This window comes from Jaculus jaculus, chromosome 14, assembly GCF_020740685.1.
Source record: "Jaculus jaculus isolate mJacJac1 chromosome 14, mJacJac1.mat.Y.cur, whole genome shotgun sequence".
NCBI classification, from domain to species: Eukaryota; Metazoa; Chordata; class Mammalia; order Rodentia; family Dipodidae; genus Jaculus; species Jaculus jaculus.
Window position 1 is genome coordinate 82,453,092 of NC_059115.1, and position 17,305 is coordinate 82,470,396.

Genomic DNA, 17,305 nt, shown 5'->3' on the forward strand with positions numbered 1-17,305 from the left:
GACCTCCCTGGCCAACATCTCACTGGCAGGTATCCCATCCCTGGCACTGAAAAATTTCTAGTAGCAATTTATGGCTGCTGAGTGTTCCATTGTCCAAAAAAGTAGGTTTCCATATGATTTATTTATATCCTCTTTGATTTTGATTGGCCCTCCCTCCACCTTTCCTCTACTCAATCTCTTCCCCTGGCCTCCCATAGGCCTTTTCACCCCCATTACTCTGTTCTTCTACTTACATATATACAATACCATCCTATTAAGCTTCTTTTCCTCTGTCAGTGATTGTCCACATTTATTCTGGATTATCCTCAGGTCTTACACCAAATACAAGAGCAAGAGATCAGGTCTTTTCTTTTTATTTCTTACAGGAATATTCGTTTGTTTGGTTTTCACTGTCAACATAAAAGTAACTATTGAGAAGAATATGAATAATTGAGTCTGACAATTTCAAAGTCTAACATACCATCCACATCACCATCAGAAAAGTGACCAAAATCTCCTGCAAAACTTACTATTTCATAATGACATGTGGTGTGTGCATGCTGGGGTCAGAAGACCTGAATTTTCCTGGGGTTCTGCCACTGATTCAGGTGAGGCTGCACATCGATTCTCTGTGCTTTAATTTTATTCACAATGTGGATCCCTGAGACAAATGGACCCCATGAGCTACATTGAGGCTTAAGCTTTGAGGCAGAGCTTGAGTAAGAATCAGAAACTGGGTAGTAGTGAGATCCTGCAGTAAGCTCCAAGCAACACAGACACAGCCCTCTGGTTTGTGTTGCTGTTTGTTTTGCTTTTTAGTCAGGGTCTCACTCTACCCTAGGCTGACCTGGAACTCACTCGGTAGATCCAGGCTGGCCTCTAACTCACAATGATCCTCCTACCTCAGCCTCCTGAGGACTAGAATTAAAATACACTGTCCTCTTAAGGCCTGTAGATCACACATGGGTGGACTGAGATGTAGGGAATGACACCAAATACATGTGATGGAAAAATTACTTTCATAAAGTCAGCTTAGTCCTTTTAATCATGTTGTGTATGTGTATGTGTGTGAAGGTCACATAAAAAACAAGATGGCCTGGAGAGATGGCTCCATGGTTTAAGATGCTCAGCGGCAAAATCTGACAGCCCAGGTTCGATTCACCAGTACCCACATAAAGCCATTTAAAATATTTTAAAATTAAATTTAAAATTTTAAAGTATTAAAAAAAAAACAGGCTTAACTTCTCCTTGATGATATCCAGTCATCTTAGAGCCAAGTATGCATCTCTATGTTTGTGAACCAGGGAGTTATGGCTTAGGGTGAACATTTCCTAGGCTTTATCTTTCATTGAGCATTATCTATTATACTTTTTATCTGATCTATTTGGGGCTTAGACTTATGTTCTGAAGAGCACATTCCACAAGGATTTTGTGCATTTTGTTCATTTATATACCTCAGGCATCCAAAAGCGTCCCTAGGACATAGCTGGTACTCAGGAATATTTACTGGACCAATATCACGCCCCCTTAGCCCCAAGCCAGTTCTCGCAAGAGTAGTGAGACTCACTCCTGTCTCAGATGCTTTCACTCCCGTAGGTCAGCAAACACTGGGGCCTGCTCATGGCAATGTCCATTCTGACTGTGAGTTGCTGAGAGTCCAAGGAAGAGGTCTGGTCTCAGTAGAACTAGAGTACAGGAAAGTTGGCCAACCTGGGGAAATATAAAATCCAAAAATTGTATGGTAAATTAAGGACAGTTAATTAAAATAACTGCAAATTAACTAATTAAATTAACCTTTAGATATGCTTATTTATATTACACATTGATCTACAAGCTGCTAAATTTGACAAGATCTATAATCTATTACTCTTTGCCAATACAGAATGTTAGAGAATATTACTGTATAAGTGAAAACATTTAAAATGCCTTTTGAATAATCTGTCTTAGTGGCATTGAGGCACTAAAATAAATATTCACAAAAGAAAATAAGAAATAGACCAAGAAAAATCCACCTTGGCCCAAAGTATACTAAATGCAGTATTTCCATTGAACTTTGCCAGGTAACTATCATTTTTCTGTCCTTTCATTGTAGTTGTAATTGATCAACTATTATTTTTGCTCTCCTTTTACATTCCTTCCTTCCTTTCTTCATTTCTCTTCTCTTTCCTTCATCTTTTGGTCAACTATTCTTTCTTGGCCATTTTTACAGACTGGTGAAAGTTACAGCCTTGCCCAAGTGGAAAATCACTTCCCTGCTCTTCCTCCTATTTGTTCTTCCCTAGATTCTTCTGAATATCTAAATTGAACCCACAGATCACAGCAGAGGGTGCAGCATGTGAAAAGCAGCAGGGGCCGGACCCAGTATTCTGCAATGGTGTTGGTCTGATGACGTCCAGGTTTGGGTCTCCAGAATGGGCATCAAGAGAATATTTAGCTCATGGTTGATGTTTGGGAGCCCAAGGGCACTGTTGCAGTCTGGTTCGCATTGCTGGTAGAAATCACCCAACCAAGAGCAGCTTCTGGGAAAAAGAGATTTATTTTGGCTTACAGGCTCGAGGGGAAGCTCCATGATGGCAGGGGGAAACGATGGCATGATCAGAGGGTGGATATCACCCCCTGGCCAACATAAGGTGGACCACAGCAACAGGAGGGTGTGCCAAACATTGGCATGGGGAAACTGGCTACAAAGCCCATAAGACCACCCCCAACAATACACTCCCTCCAGGAGGCATTAATTCCCAAATATCCATCAGCTGGGAACCTAGCATTCAGAACAACTAAGTTTATGGGGGACACCTGAATCAAACCACCACAGGCACAGTGGTAGCATCTAGTGAGTGCTGTGTCGTAACATGGCAGATGGTTAAAAAAAAAAAGCAAAAAACCCAACTGCATGCAAAAAAAAAAGACAAAGCATGAGGGACAGGTTTGACTGATAACCACCTTTTCTCCAGGTAATTAGTACCCCTTCCTCGCTGAGATTGAGGCCATTATTCCCTTCATGAGAGTTCCATTCCTATGACTCAAACACCTCCCATTAGGTCTCACCCTCCAATGCTGCTGCATCATGAATCTAGTTTCCACTGCATGGATTTTAGGAAACAAACACTCAAGCTATAAAAACAGTTTAGTCATCAGTATAAGATAGGTAACCTAATAATTTTCTATTTTCTTCATTTGAGGAAAAAACTGTTAAGGTAATCCTGAATGACATTTCTGAAAATTCAGCTTCCAGTTTTAACTTTGCCATCCTGACTCAGGGTCCTAGTGAAAGCTGTGGGCTACACATGGAAAGTGAGGCAGCTGACCACAAGATTTTAAGAGTCCTTTCAGTAGTAGCATTGAGTGTCCCTTATTTTCATCTCTCTGGCCCTGATTCATTTAGGCAACATTAGGACCCGCCCCTCACCTTACTGTCAGAGTTCCCTGCATTCAGCTGCATTTCCAACTTGTACAGAAACAGAGTTGGAGAGGAATGTTTTCAATCTGTGCTATGTGAAGAGAGACCTTCTCCAGGACCCCTCGGCAGTCTGTTTCTGACGATAAATACCAGATGTGATGGGGAAGATTAACAACGCAGACAACTTGCATGTAAATTGTAATAAATTATACAGCGATGGCAGAAGGGGGCCTGTGCGATTTCAATTTGAACTTGGCTAAAGCATCTGTTTCCGTCCCACAAGGGGAGCAGCTTCGAGCTGCCTCCGGTTCATTCACACCGATCTGCTCCTTGCTTTTCGTCCCTCCCCACGGGACGTGCACTTGCTGTCCTTTGCTTTCTCCCTTTCCTTCAGTTGGAAAAGCTGTTTTAAATTGGCTGAGGCTATTTTGTGGCTGTGTTTTAGGCATCTGAATGCCATGGACACTTGACTGCATCTCCTGGGTGACAGGACATGTGGTAACAGATTTACTTAGTCAGTGGATTAAGTGATGGAGCCCTCTGCCCTAGCTGACTGCATGGATTGGTCTCTAACCCTGTTCAAAACCATCCCTTCTCCTCTGGTTCTCTTTTTCCTACTTCTTCCTCTCTTCTCCTGCCCCTCTGAACTCTTTCTTGTTCTTTCTTTCCCCTAAATACTACATGACTCGCTGATTCTCTCTTGAAAGAGAATAAAATGTGTATAATGTTTGGGATAAATAAAATAATACAACAAACATTTATTCCCACTCTTCAGCTAACAAGTTCATTAATGAAAAATATTTAGCGTCTTCTTTATCCTTCCCTTAATAGTATCTAAGCTCTCCATGCCCCCATCCCAGGACCCAACCACTTTCTAACTTATAACAGATCATAATGTGGGGAGTTACAGAAGCAATCTTGTTTATGCTAAATACATCATCTGTTTTTATGAAAAGAACTGTGGCACGTAATTAAAGTTTTTGAGAGAAAGATGAAATGGAGATTTTCAGGTGAATTTACCCTGAGGTAACAGCCCCTTGGTCCACTTTCTGCTGTGCCTATGTACTAATTAGCTAAGAGTCCTGATACCATCAATGCTGGTCTGTTCAGAAATCGCTTTCTGAATGGGTGTAAATTTAATGCTGTTTCACTTTGTTCTCATATTTTCCTTTAAGAAAAAAATTCTTTTGGAGTTTTCTCAATTGCCCAATGCTTCTCTCCTAACTCCAGGAACAGGACTCACTCCAGTGACATTTACTGCTCAATTTGTTCTTGTGTATGAAATGCTCTTTGTGCTCTCTGCCCTGCACTGAGTGATTAAACTTGATTTTCCCAGCACCTTTGTGTTGAAACGATCTGGTGAACAGCCTGAACATGACTTATGCTAGGATGTATTGTGGGGCCTCTGAGGGTCTTTCCAGCCTTTCTGCGGCAGCGAGACCATACACAAGGCAGAGGGCATGCTCTATGGTCCCCTGTTCATCTTCAGGAGGTGCTAATGGTTTGGGGGCAGAAGAGTCATCCTTAGTTTTCAGGCCTCCCTGACACTCACTGAGGGGATGTCAGTCACCTGTGCAAGGACAGGAAGAGACCTCTGCTCCCTTCTGGCTCAGCAGAAATGGCCTGATATAGAGGTGCCCTTGAGGTGGTCTGTCCTCAGATTCCCTTCTGCCAGGCAGCCACTGAAAGCATTATATAAATGCTCAGAGAACTCCTGTCACACAGTGCTCAAAAATGTGTATAAGCCACTATTACATGAGCTGAGTTTGCCCTCTTATTATGGGTGAAAGTTAACAAAAGCAAATTGAAGTTATGGGATGGTATGATTATGAGTAAACATGATCAGTAGAGTCAAAGTTCTGAGGCTATTTCTTTATTTTTTAAAATTATTGACAACTTCCATAATTACAGACAATAAACCATAATACCCCCCCCCACTCTCCCCTTTACAACTCCGCTGTCCATCACATCCTCACCCCCTCTCTTTTTCTCCTATTATGATGGTTTGGGGTAGGTAGTGCCAGGCACTGTGAGGACATGGATATCCAGGCCATTTTGTGTCTGGAAGAGTGCATTGTAAGGAGTCCTATACTTCCTTCGGCTCTTACTTTCTTTCGGCCACCTCTTTCACAATGGACCCTGAGTCAAAGGCTATTTCTAATAGTGTTATAGCACTTGCTTTTTCAAAATAATATTTTCCATATTAGTATTATTCTTTTAATCTTATAGCATCGTTTACTTGCATCATTGGTAAACTGAGGAAAAATCCTCATATAATTATGCTTTGAAACAAGGCATTTGCCCTATGTGTCTCTAAGTCCAAATTCCTAGCACATCTCCATAGTCCTCTGTGGAATGCAGGCCTCATGTCAGTTGTCCTATTTCCTCATCATTTCCACTTCCCACTTTACCCTCCTGACATATTGAGTTGCACACAGTTCTCAGAACACAGCATACTACCTCTGTGTTCCTTTTCTTAACTTGAGTTGCTATGACTGCCTGAAACCCTTCTCCCGATACATCTCCTTCAGGATTTCCCTCCATCCCCAAGCCCTCTGCAGACTGAAGAATGATCTCTCCCATACAATCTCATAACACAGAATTTATCCCCATTAGCACTCAGCATACAGAACAAATGTTATAGGTTTATCTCTCTCAACTGAGATCAGTTAGCAAGAGCTACATCTTAGTCAACTTGCTATGGCTGGTGTCACTATGTGGTAAGCTCAGTAAGCAAGTATTTGACAAAAATCAGTACAGTTTGAATGAATACAGGTCTCTCTCTTCAGTTATCATGATGAGGAATTCAAGAAATTCAATAGCTACTTCTGCTCCACGAGCCTCATGAGGTATTCCTGAAACACAGCGCCAGGCACACCATGTCTGCGAAGAAAAGATACGCTGATAGAACCACTAGATGCCATTTTGGTGTCCTAACATTTTCTATAGAAAAACACGTTTGACAGAATTGCGAGTGCGTTTGTCAACTTTATGATACCCATGGCTTATGAAATCCAAATAGAGGGAGAATATTCATGGACCAGATGAGCAGCTTAATGGAGTCAACTATCTTTCTTAATTTTTATAAGATGGTGATCATATCCATAGATGAGAGTTATACTGGAGAAGCTACACTGTTTGAAAAACAGCTCCTTATCCATAATGAAGACACTTACATATAAAAGCTTAGAAATAAGAATATTTTCCTCAAAATGAAGACATTCTGTAAATATTTCTTTAGACTCAGGAAGCTTTCCATTTCCTTCTCTGTAACCCTCCTCCACACTCTCCTGAACACGTGTGTGTTCCTCGTGCACACACGTGTTCTTCCTGCACACGCATTCTTTTTAAACATGTGTTCTTACTGCACACGAGTGAGTTCTTCCTGCACAATGCACATGTTCTTTCTGCATACATGCATGCCTTCTTCCTGCACACACATGTATATTCTCCTCCTGCACACACATGCATGTGTTCTTCCTGTACACACATACATGTGCTTTGCAAGTCTGCCCCTGCATCTTCAAACCTTATTCTATACTGCCCCACATTAGAAATACACCTTTCTCAACTGAATTTGTTCACTCTCCTGCTTTTTGTGGGGAATTTACAATTATAGTTAGTGTTGGGTGAAAGTTCAAGGTCACTTTGTTATTTATACCAACAAAGAAGAGAGAATGCATATAAATTATGTTTACTTATGTCGTAGCTTGTACCTTATTTATTAGAGGATTATTTCAGTATGTGTAACACTGGGCAGGCAAAAGATGGGCATGGCTTCTAGAGGCTGAGGTCAGCAAAAGGTGACGGAACAGAAGTAGGGAGAAGATGCAAAGACAAAAAAAAAAAAAAAAACAAAAAAAAACAAAAACACAGCCATCAGAGGAAGTCAGTGTCAGGAGGGATGGACCTTGTGATAAGAACACAGGGTGATTTTGAGACATTGGAAACTGAAAAGCAGCAAGAGTTCTACACTAGTTCAATGTGTTTTGTGTCCACGAACTATTAGAACGCATTATGTGCTTGCTGGATGAGGTGGTGAATATAGGACCTAGTCCTGTATTTTCACAAAAAACTAAGGTATAAACTTAATATGTGAAAACAGAAGATTGAGTGTGTTTCAACACTTGGAGGCCCTGTTTGGGAACATTGTAGAGCCTTGCTGGAGGACGTAGGTCATGGGGGACAGGCCTTGAGGTTTCACAGTCTCGTCCTGCTCCCTGCTCTCCTCTCTGCTTCCTGACTGTGGATACCATGTGAGGAGCTGGCTTCTGGCTCCTGCTGACAGCTTTCACTGCCAGGAGGGCTTGTGCCCTTGCAACTGTAAGCAGAAATAAAAACAATCATTTCTGCTGGGCGTGGTGGCGCATGCCTTTAATCCCAGCACTCGGGAGGCAGAGGTAGGAGGACCACCGTGAGTTCGAGGCCAGCCTGAGACTACATAGTGAATTCCAGGTCAGCCTGGACCAGAGTGAGACCCTACCTCAAAAAACAAACAAAAAAAATCATTTCCTTCTTTAAACTGCTTACTGTCAGGCATTTGGTCACAGCTATGAGTCAGGTAACTAATGCAGTGGGCAACCCTATGGTCAGAGCAAACACAGTAGTAAAAATCAACAATAATTCACAAGTGTCTAAGACAGAGACATTTTGTCAAGTAGCTAACACATATGATATCCTATGTACCTCCTCTATGCACCTCTTAACTTGATTTGCATGTCACTGTCAGGGCATCTAGTATGAGTATGAGCAGCAAAAAGGCTTCAAGAGCTGTGAACAATACACAGGGATGAAAACTGGGACACCATGCAAACTTGTTGGAGTGTGTTATATCTTCTTCCTAACTCTCTTTCATTAAACAAAATACAAATGGATTTATCTTAGTGGGCTAGAAGATATTTAAAACATGGATCTAATAACTGACATTTCAAGAGGAATTTTTCTGAAATAAGATATCAGACCAAAAAAATATCTCATTTCACACAACTGGTATGATTGTGTATAGATAGACATCTGAGATACGGATTATTTTTAATTGCTAAACAAGATTGCTACTTAAAAATAATTTGTTTATAAAGGCAAGAATCCCCCAGTAAAGAACTTTTCTTATCCAGACTGCAATATGTAGCATTTATCAAGGCAGGATCCTTACTTCTTTTTCACTATTAATAACAAACAATCTGCAAAAGTAATATAGCTTTCTAAAGTTCACTTAAGCTTTGGATATACTTAAGATCATTTTAAATCTTCATTTTTATATGTTTCAGAAGATGAAACCTTATCTGTAACTTTTCAGTTATCACCTGTAAAAAAAATAAGGGACACAAATGTCTAGTTTCCCCCTAGCACATTTGGCTAATTCAGTAGGGGAAATAGAAGGTAATATATGTTATAATTTACACTTTTATTTATTGCTTTTGTTCCTTAAGGAAAACTATTGAAATGTTTTTTTAGTCAAAATAAAGAATACTAAAAGACAAGATTCCAGTGATTCTCAAGGTTGACTGAATCCCAGTGGGTTATGGAGGTTTAACATGCTGAGACTGTGCCCTCCAGAGCAGCCTCACTCCCAGAGGTCTGTTCTTAATCATTGTTATTGATTCTGCAGAGCCATGTGGTCAGCAGAACATGGCCAGCATCACTCGGGAGACATTTAAATGGCATGGTCTTGCTAATGAAAAAAATGAAGTCTGCAAATCAGTTGGGTAAATACCTAGGGGCACAATTGCTAGATTGTGTGGTATATTAGTTTTCTGTGGCTGCTGTAATAAATTATCACAAACTGGCTGGCTTAAAATAATAGAAATTGACTCTCATAGTTCTGGAGGCTGGAAGTCTGAAAATAAGTTGTCAGCAGAGCTGTGCTTCCCCTGAGACTGTAGGAAAGAACCCTTCCTTGTAGCTTCCTGGTCCCTGTGGATCCAGCAATCCTTGGTCTTTGTTGGCTGGACTCAGATTTTTGCTTCCATATTAACATGACAGTTCTTATATTTCTGTGGGTCTGTGTCTATTTCAGTATCTGTTTCCTTTTTCCTGCAGTGACAATAGTCCTTGGGTTTGGGACCCATCATAACTTCATATGCTCTCATCTCAAAAGCCCTATTTATAAATAAGGACATATTTATTTGCGGGTACTCGAGTTAGAATTTCATTGTATCTTTTTGAGGGGAAAACTGTTCAAACCACAACATATAGTAAGACATTCAACTTTTTATTTATTTATTTTGTTTTTTGAGGTAGGGTCTCTAGCCCAGGCTGACCTGGAATTCATTCTGTAGTATCAGGCTGGCCTTGAACCCATGGCGATCCTTGTGTGTGCCATCAACACCCAGCAAGACATTTAACTTTTTACTGCAAATTTTTTCGTTCCTACCAGCAGTGACCAAGAGGTTTGTTCTGTGTGCTTGCAAAGCAGTTGGTGGAGCTGACTTTGGATCTTGGCTATACTAAGCAATACACAGTAATGCTGCACTGTTTTAATAAGGAATGTTGTAGTGACAAATGATATTTAACCTGTTTGCATATGCATATTTCTATGTCTACATCCTCTTTAGTAAGATGTCTGTGCGCAACTCTTTCCTGTTTTAAATTGGGTTGTTCGCTTTCTTTTTTGTTATGGTTTGGCTAAATGTGCCCTAAAGTCTTATGTCTTAAACTCTTGGTCCCTGGCTTTGGTGTTATTGGGAAGTGTTGGAACACCTTTCAGAGGTGGAGCTTATTGCAAGTTTTCCAGTTGCGTAGAAGCGTGGCCTTGCACGGGGGTATGAGCACTCTTGTCGCTCCTCTTTCATGCCTTGCTGTACAGCTGCCCGAGACAAGCAAGTTAATTCATAACACATACTCATTCACTGTATGCTTTCCCACCAATGGCTCAAGGCAACAAGACCAGTTTATCGTGGACTGAAACCTTTAAACCATGAGCCAAGTTATCTTAGTTATTGTGTTACAGTACTAGAAGGCTAACATGTTTGTCTGTGTTTTGAGAGTTGTTTGTGTACTCTGGGTCCTCCAGCATATATTTCAAAGTATTCTCCCAGCGACTTATCTTTTCATTCTCTTAATACATGTTGTAATTCTTAATTACTGTTCAATTGTATGGTTTTCTTTTCTTTTGCAACGTTTTATTTGACTGACTGATTATTTGCGAGTATACTGTTTAATTTCCATACATTTGGAGATTTTACGTGTCTTTCTATTGTTGATTTCTATTATGATTAAAGAATATAATTTTATAGATTTCATTAATTTTTGTTGAGGTTTGCTTTATTTCATTAACTTTTTTTCTACTGTTGAGATTTTCTTTATGACTCAGGGTAGTGAACCTTGGGGAATGACTCATTTTATTTGGGAAAGAATATATGTTCTTCTGCTATTAGATGGAACATTCTATTGGTATCATTAAACCCAATGTACTTATTTATTTATAGCTTCATTTGCTACTCACTATTTCTTTCAGTTATGGACAGTGGGAGGTAGCTATGCCCATGATTTTTGTTTTATCTATTTCTTATTTCATATTTATCACTTTTACTTTATGTATTTTGAAACAATTGCACTTGGTACTTGTAATGGTTAATCTTCATTGTCACCTTGAATAGATCTATAATCACCCTATAAGCATACTTTTGAGTCTTTCCAGAAAGATTTAACTGAGAAGGAAGACCCACTCTTAATGTGGCTGACACAGTCCTATGGGCTTGGGTCAAACACCAGCACTCATGTCTTTCTGCTTCTCATATATGTATGCAATGTGACCAGTAGCCTGATGCCATGTCTTCTCAGCCAAGATGGACTATACCCCTCAGAGTTAATTTTTCCTCCTTTAAGCTGTTTCTTGTCAGGTATATGATGACAGCAACAAGAAGTAATTAATAGAGTTTACATTTAGAATTGCTATGAATTCTTGGTGGACTTTTTAAAAATTATTATGCAATGTCCTTCTTTCCCATAGAAACTTTCTGTACTTGGAAGTCTACTTTATCCAATATTAATATATTCAGTCATGCTTTTATTAGCTGATCAGTGTTTGTAACAGATAACTTTTTCATCCTTTCTTGTTTAATCTACCTATATCATTAAGTACATTTCTTATAAGATACATTTGACTAATTTTTTAAAATCTGCTCTGCCAATATCTTTTAATTGGTATTTAGAAAATTTACTTTTAATTCTTGATATTTTAAAGCTTAATTCTATTTTGCTTTCTATTTGTGTCTTCTTTATCATTTATCTTCTTTACCCCACTCTACTCACACACACACACATGCATGTATCTTCTTATGGATTATTAGACTTTTAAAAATTCTATTTTGAGGGCTGGAGAGATGGCTTAGTGGTTAAGCGCTTGCCTGTGAAGCCTAAGAACCCCGGTTCAAGGCTCGGTTCCCCAGGTCCCACGTTAGCCAGATGCACAAGGGGGCGCACACGTCTGGAGTTCGTTTGCAGTGGCTGGAAGCCCTGGCATGCCCATTCTCTCTCTCTCCCTCTATCTATCTTTCTCTCTGTGTCTGTTGCTCTCAAATAAAAAAAAATTTAAAAAAAATTCTATTTTGATTTATTTGGTTCTAATTCATATGCCATTTTTATTGTTTCCTCGGTGGTTACTGTCAGTATTACAATATACATATATGTCCTATAACAGTCTACTGATATACATTTAACTACTTTCTTTTATAACATTGCATTTATTTATTTATTTGTAATAAGAGAGGGCAGATGGGCCTCCTAGGGTGAACAACTCCAGATGCATTTGCCACTTTGTGCATCTGGCTTACCTGGGTGCTGGGGAGTGGAACCAGGCTGCCAGGCTTCCTAAACAAGTACCTTCAACAGCTGAGCTAGCTCACTATCCCCATTGAACTACTTCCAATGAGGCAACTTATTTTTATTTAGGCCCTATTACCCTCCTCACTTTTAAAATACAACATTTTCCTCAGCACACATTGAGCATTATGTCTAATGATGACTTTATCTTACTTGCTGCATTTAATTCACTTTAATACAAAAAGTAGACTTCAAGTGTACTATGCTGATAGTCTTGACACAGCTATCAAATCATTGAACAAACCTAGTCTGCATTTGCGCTTCTAGATACCAAAGTACCTTTAGAGGAAGCGGCATATCTATACAGACATAGCTAGATTTAGGAGTGACTGAGCCCCCATTAAACGGAAGCTGTAGATTCCATGTATGTATGTATGTATGTATGTATGTATGTATGTATGTATGTATTTTTGAGGTAGGGTCTCACTCTGGCTCAGGCTGACCTGGAATTAACTATGTAGTCTGAGGGTAGCCTCAAACTCACCATGATCCTCCTACCTCTGCCTCCCAAGTGCTGGGATTAAAGGCATGTTCCACCATGCCTGGCTCCATTTTTTTTTTTTTTTTTTACTCTCAAAGTTCCCCACCACCACCATCATTTTCTGGGCCAAGCTTCAAGGGTTACTACAAGTCCGGTAGCACTATAGAACTTCTAAAGTAAATGGTAAAATGTCAGTTGATCTTGTTACATTTGGAGACCAGTATGGTTTTCTCTAAAAAAGAAAAGTTGAAAGAATATTTAAATATTGTCTGTTTGAAGACACTTGATTATTAGTTTGCCTTTGGGCTCACTTGAGTTATCTTTCATATTAATTTATGTTTGGCTTCTAGCACTGTCAGCAATACTCCCATTACTGTTAACTAATTCCCTGGACTATTCTCTAAGTTACTCTCTCTTCCTCTCAGGCCCATTTGTTTTCTATTTACTGAGAAAATTGAAGGTATGTGATGAGCTTACTCAGCATTCTATGTTCTGCTTAAAGCTTTCTTTCTCCAATATCAAAGAAAAAACATTTCTAATTTTAATGCTGGCCTCACTGCTGGAGTTCCTAATTTTAGCCTATCAACTCCCTATCCCATCCTTTTTCTCTCCTGTATTTTAGGCTTTTGCTCATAATGGCCAGTTCTATCTTCATAGTACATAAAATCATCCCATTATCTCTTTCAGAAACTTTGAGTTCTCCATTCCTGACTGATTTCTGATATCTGTCCTCAAGATCTTACATGTTCTAGGAGAACCTCTTCATACTGTTTTCTTCAGTAATCCCTTGTCATTTCATTTCTAACAATATCCTTTGTATAAAGCACTCAGGGCAGGTACACTGAGTGACCTTCCTTTAATGATATTCAAGAGTATTTCATTTCATTTCCGCCACATTGTTGCTTCATTTGATGCAATTTATGTACTCATAAAACATCTACTTCTATGATGTCCATGAAACAATGGTATTCCAGCCACTGTTTGACTTTGGAATTTCTTAATACTGTTGTATTGCCCTCTTCTTTTTGGCACAAAATACCTGACAAAAATCAGGCTAAGGGTTCATTTCAACTTAAAGTTCTAGTTTATACTCCATCATGGCAAAGAAAGCATGGCAGCAGGAGTATGAGGTAGAGCTTGTCATTTTCAGCCTACAGTGAGGAAGCAGAGAATAATAAATATGGGTGCTTAGCTAGCTCTCTGCTTTGTTATATGGTCCAGTACCTCAGCCTATGAGATGGTGCCATCCATAGTTGAGTCTTCCCACCTTAATTAACCTAATCTAGATAACTCCTTGCAGGTGATTCTAGGCCCTGTCAAGTTGACCACCAACATAAACCATTATAAGTATACTTAGACTTTTCCTTTACTTTCTCCCAAAGTACAAATTCTCATATATTGTAATCCTGGCACTCATTTATTGATTGACACTCTTCCTGCTCATTCCCTAGCTCACTATAAATCCAAAATTCACTTGGTTATTTTTAAATTAATTTATTTTTGAGATAGGAAGGGAGAGTGTGTATGTGCCAGGACCTGTTGCCATTGCAAACATCTCGAGACCCATGTGCCACTTTGTGCATCTGAAATTATGTGGATATCAGGAAATTGAACCCAGGCCATCCCATCAGACTTTACAAACAAGTACCTTTAACTCCCGAGCCATCTCCCAAACTCTATTTACTTCTTTTATAGTTCTTTGCCATAGTGTTCTTCATTTCTGTATCTTTAGTCATCTGGCTTTTCTCAGAGGCCCACCTTTCTCTGTGCTAATCTAAATCAAATGTACTCATGCTTCAAATTTAGTTAGCATCCTGCTTATTTCCTTATGCCTTTACCAAGTGTAGAAAGACACTTAAAGCCTTTGTCTAAAACCACATTATGCTTATAATCTTCTTGACAAAATGGTATTTCCAACTAGTATTCAGTTATCTGAAATCTATCATCCCCATTTCATCACTTATTCATCTGAAAACATAGCCTTAAGTTTTTATTCTCTCACTGACTTAGAGTCATAGAAAAGTTCATTAGGGAATTTTCTTAATAGCTAAATGTTTTTTAAAAAATGTTATTTAAGATGGGTATGATGGTGCATGCCTTTAATCCCAGCACTTGGGAGGCAGATGTAGGAGGATTGCCATGAGTTCAAGACCACCCTGAGACTTTGTAGTGAATTTCAGGTCAGCCTGGGTTAGAGTGAGACCCTACTTCGAAAAACAAACAAAAAAAATGTTATTTAAAGAAGTGATGATAGTTGTGTTATGTCATTGATGCAGCTATGTGGAGAGAAATTTGACTCTTACATTGATTCCTTGGAAGGTTACATAAACATCATGATACTGGTTAAGAAAAGTATGAGCTCTGAATAAGACTGCTTGAATTCAAATCCTGGTTTCCTCACCTACTGCCTATGTGACTTTGGAAAAGTTAACTAACATCTTTGTACCTTAGTATCATTCCACGAAAATAAGGCAAGGTAATAGTAACTGCTTCATGGAATCATTATGAGTTCAAATGAGTTACATCACATACTGCCGGGAGTTCTGGCAGGTCAAAATTGCTCCAGGAATATAAGATATCACTAAATATTCATTACACATAGATAGCATCTTAGAGCTAAAATAACTTCCATATTATAAGTGAAGAGCTGAGGAACAAAGCAAAATGATTATCTCAAGAACATGGCTAATTTAGACACCAAGTAAAAAACACAGGTCTCCTGACTCCTATTCAGTGTCATTATTTCTCCCTAAGAATGTTTGTACCTGGATTTCTATATTTAAACACGAACTAATCTATAGAATCTCAGGCTTGTGACATTCAAGGATCTTCAGTTTAACTTTCTCATGAGAAGCCATGCTATATGGTTACTTGTCACAATCCTTGCCTTTTGGCCAGCAGTTCCATTTTACAGAACCTTAGTCAAAGGAGGACAGGACAGGGAATTTTAACAGAATCTGCACCATAGCTCCCAAGTTAAGTTAAGAAACCCATGAAGTACAGAACTAGATACCAAGGTCAGGTCTCCTGAGTTCAGATGACCATCACTAGATGAAGCCATTTTAATGTTCATATTTTGAAAAATAAAATTTCTTTTTCAGAGAAAACATTGTCTGGAAGACTCATTATAAAGCCGTGATCCAGGCCATCCCACACATACATGAATGTTTTGCAGATAGTATCCTTCCTGGGAAGAATCTGAAATTATGATTTTTGTAAACTCTGAACAATACTCTTTAGCAGCCAAGCAATGGCACAGATGCCAAGTCCCCATACCAGGCATAATTTCTGAAGGTTTCAGATTTTGGTGTGGTAGTCTGGAACAGTATTCAGAGCCTGGTTGTGCAATCAGCTACTCAAGAGCTTTAAAATACAATCTAGCAGATACAGGCTCTGAAGAGGAATTCCAGCAATAAAAGATTGCTAGTAAGTAGATGCAAATGAACTTCTGTGTTAGGACTCTCTCATCAGATGCAGTGAGATGCTACTTGTGGTCTAACTCAACAATAAGGGAAGACACTTAATTTCTCTTTAATGCAAATGAATAAGAGTGGTAAGGGAAACAGCCACACTGAGTAATCATATATGCCCACAAAAAATGTTCATACACTCCAGTATGACTCGGGGAATCTACATTCTCTGTACATGGTTATTTTAAATGTGTTTCTGTAGTATGGAGACTCTGAGTTTCATGACTTGGGAACTTAATCCTTAAAAGATGAAGATCCTGTTATATTTGGATCTGAAAGTTAAATTTCCTTCCTTCTTCTGAAGACTGAACAGTCCTACATAGACTTCATTGTCCCTCCTTTGTGTTTTTATAATATTTTTCTTGTATCTCTAAACTTACTCCATCGGACTAGTTATACTAGCTGTGTGTATGTCTGTTTCATACACTATAAACTCCTAAGGACAAAATCCATGCTTCTCTGTATTCTATCAAACCCTTCTCCTGTCTTGGACATTGTATCTACTCAATCAATGTATTGTTGTTTAGTTTTAACTGTACATAAGCCAAACATTTCCCAAATGTATAGTATTACTAATGAACACTATTTTTTTACGTTTCAAAGACAAGAGTTCTCAGAAATTGAAAGGAAAAGATATGGCAACCCTAAGTTTCCAGGCATGGTGGCACACATCTTTAATCCCAGCAGTTGGGAGGCAGAGATAGGAGGTTCACTCTGTTATATAGTGAATTCCATGTCAGCCTGAACTAGAGAGACCCTACCTCAAAAACACAAACAAAAAAAAAAATAGACTGGAAAATTATCACTGTAATTTAGAATGCTGTAGAAACAGTAAGAAGCGCCTACCAAATATTGAATAGTATTTTTTAAGTTTTTTTTTTTTCTCTCTCTCTCGTGTGTGTGTGTGCACACCAGGGAATGCAAATGGAATGCCAGATGCTTGTACCACTTTATGTGAGTGATTGGGGTATTGAACATAGGCTTGTCAGGCTTTGAAAACAAGTGTCTTTAACTGCTGAGCCATCTTTCCAGCCCCATTGCGTTATATTTTAATGAAAATTTACAGGGGTTTCTGGTGAGATTTCAGTTGTTTAAGGGGCCCATGCCATTTCAGTGTAACAGAAGAAACTCAAGAGGTTTAACAGGAGGTAT